This window comes from Lactuca virosa, chromosome 5 (genome assembly GCF_052849685.1).
Source record: "Lactuca virosa cultivar CGN04683 chromosome 5, Lactuca_virosa_CGN04683_v6, whole genome shotgun sequence".
NCBI lineage: Eukaryota > Viridiplantae > Streptophyta > Magnoliopsida > Asterales > Asteraceae > Lactuca > Lactuca virosa.
In genome coordinates this window covers 422,550,926-422,554,309 of record NC_136430.1, presented here as the reverse complement: position 1 = coordinate 422,554,309, position 3,384 = coordinate 422,550,926, and positions in this window count along the sequence as shown.

The following is a 3,384-nucleotide window of genomic DNA, read 5'->3' as shown; positions in this document are numbered from 1 at the left end:
ACCTAACCTTCTGAAATTATTTTGTCCCTGTAATATGTAACTTAACGCATTCGTTTAATAGTTAATTAAAGATAACTAGAACTCCTATAAGCACAAAGTAAGCAGCATTCGAGCATTGAGTAACGAAAACCAAGCCTATCCTAACATGACATCATATCACTGACTAATCGGTACTATCATGCAGTTCAATAAGCACATACAGTAGGCATACAAGGCATCCTTCCTAGATCCTTAGCCCTAATCTAGCATGCAGTTCATTAAGCACATACAATAGGCATACAAGACATCCTTCTTAGATCCTTAGCCCTATTCTAGCATGCAGTTCACATATTCACACTTCATATCATAATATAACATGTATGGGTATCTTGGGGAAAACTTACTTGAGCTTGGCCGATTGCACGCATCACACTCCTTGTTCTTTATCTAAAACCCTTATTTTAAATTTCAGAAAAATTATTTTTCTTGTAATAATCTCTCAAACCCTTGATTTGAGTCCAGACACCCCTGAAGGTGTGTCCGAATCCCTCAAACCAAAGCTCTGATACCAACTTGTAACATCCCAAAATTTAAGAGCAAAAATTTCATTTTTAATTAAGCAATTATAAAACCAATAGTCTGAAAACATTCATAATGTCATCCCATTTCAAAACCAATATATCAATAATCAAAACACATCATGATAAAACAACATCAGAGTATAACTCCCAAGGATCTCATGTGCGGAAATCATGGTGTGATGCGTTGCGATCATGTCGGCTCCTTTCCTTTCGAAGAAGAAGTACCTGAAACCAAAACTGAAAACCATAAGCACGAAGCTTAGTGAGCTCCCCCATCATACCGCATACCATACAATAAACATACTGCCAAGCATATTCGGGTGCTGGCCTCCCCTTCGATCTCTTTCAACCGGTAACCGCCTAACATATCAGGGTGCTGGCCTACCCCTTCGGTCTCTTTCAACTGGTAACCGCCTAGCATATCTGGGTGCTGGCCTACCCTTTCGGTCTCTTTTGACCGGTTACGGGGACTATTTCACCCCCTACTATTACCACGTAATAACATAGCATACACACACATAAATCTCAACAGATAGTGACATACCAGACAAGTATCACAAAGACAATTATCTCTACTGTAACAACTACTAGTGGGCCGGCATTGGTGCCTTCGACTCACTCATACCGGGAAGGTAACTCACCTCAACTGTGTTCCGAAATCGTGCTCTTCGGGTGGCTCGGGACTCCTTTCCCTAAAGCATAACAAGTCCGCCTTTGCCTTTCTTCGCTGTGTAATAGATGGCCGGAGGAAGAAGCGAAGCTTCTAGAAGGCCGACCACTACATAGAGAGATCCATATACCAGTCATGAGCTCTCCGACCAGGGGTTACCAATTCGTTATCAGCGGCTTTCAGTTATTGGGTCCAAGTATAACTCTCTTATGGCCCAATTTCTAATTCATGTCCCAAGGCAAGGTCCCCTAGTCCTTGCCCTAATGGGCCTTTTCCCCCAAGTTATAAACTCTATGTCTTTGCATGCATGGATGAAGGTTAATACATGATTTAAGTCCTTAAACATACTTTGTGACTATCTAACACTTGCATGGTTGTGGCTTAACCATCAAGATCTGATTTTTATTGTTCTAAACATCTTCAAGAACCAAAAAGGATAGCTCATTTGGACAGAATCTTCTGAAACTCAAAGGACCTCAAGTATGGAACCAAAATGTGACATAAAACAACCCAAAACTAGATCTAAGCATGCAATGATCAAGTTTAGAGCTTTATACCTATAATGGGTCAGAACTGATGTCAAACTTCTGGATCTACAAGCCTTCTCCAAGCTCTTGCTCCTCCTTCTTCTTTAAAACCACCAAAACAACACCAAAATGTTCAAAGCAAGCTCAAGATACATGTAATGGGGTTAGGGTTCGAGTTGAGCAGTGAGAGGAGAAGGGAGGCTGAGAGGATAAGGGTTTTGAAGGTTATAAGTTGTTTAAATAGGGTGGAAACCCTAAATTTTAGGGTTTGCTTTTGGTCGCCCTACGCCCAGCGTACGCATGGGTACGCCCAACGTACACATGGGGTTCCCCCGATCCGCGCCTCATTTGTGAACGCCGTGCGTACACCCTGTACGCCCAGCGTACGCTCCGCCCAAGATTCCCAACTTTCATAATTAAAACTTGAATAAAAAGCAAATATAATACTTGATAAATCCCAGGCGTTACACGTCAGCTTTGACACACTCCTTCAAAATTTTGTCATTTTCATGGCATGAGTTGCCACACTTGCCATGATATATTTTTTTAAAATTAATTAATTTAAAAAATTTAACATTTCAAACATACAATTTTTTTTTAAAACTAAAGATTCATTTAACTAGAAAAATAATTAGGATTTATAAGTCAAAGGTTGATTCTGTAATTTTGGAAACTATTTATATAGAGAGAATTTAGGATGATGTACTTTTTGTTAGTTGACCAAAACCCTAGAGACCTTTTATGTTAAATCTGGAAAATTTTGTTGTCTTCTCCGTTTGCACGCATTCACAATACATGGGAAGTTTCTTCCATTTGTTACCTGCAACTTCAAAAGAAAAATTAAATCCTCACGTTCTCTCCATTTTGCCTAAACCATACACTCTCTCTTATCGGTACAAATCTACCGAGTTGTCAAGCCGAGCTCGGCATGCCGAGGGCTCGGCCCGGTGTACGCCGAGGTAGCCGAAGTGCTTGCCGAGACCACACCCACCAGCCAATTGGAAGACCTAAATAAGAACAAAGTAATTTCTCCGCTTTGCATTGAATAACATTATCAAATGCTTCAATTTCCACAAAAGAAACTCCAACACCGATTAGCTTACTTTTTGAAGGATTAATTTGAAGACCGAACGCAAGATGGAAATATTTTAGAAGACCAACAATATTTTTTAAATTATTTTTGTCCCAATCATATACAAACAATGCACCATCCACATGAAGGGGTCGGAGACTTGACACTCTTCACTTCCTACTTTAAAACTTTTAATGAACCCCTTTTCTTTAGCATCTTCAATCATCACATTGAGACCACCCATTAGGTTGAGAATGTGGATCTCAAGTTACCATTAGAACACCTTAAGTCTGATCAAAACAAAGAAAGGTTAACGAGTTTGAAGAAAAGACTAGTGGGAAAGGTGAAATCATTGTCGACGATGCTATATATCAAGCTCCTTTGTATCAAAGAAGGATTCCAAATCTTTTATAAATTTGAGGGCTACCGAAATGCTAACCGTACCTAATTAATGGCTACCGAAATGTGTTAACATATAGTAATGATTATATAGTAATGATTATGGCTTGGTTTTGTACAATAACTAAACCAAGCCGTTCATACACATCGCTTACA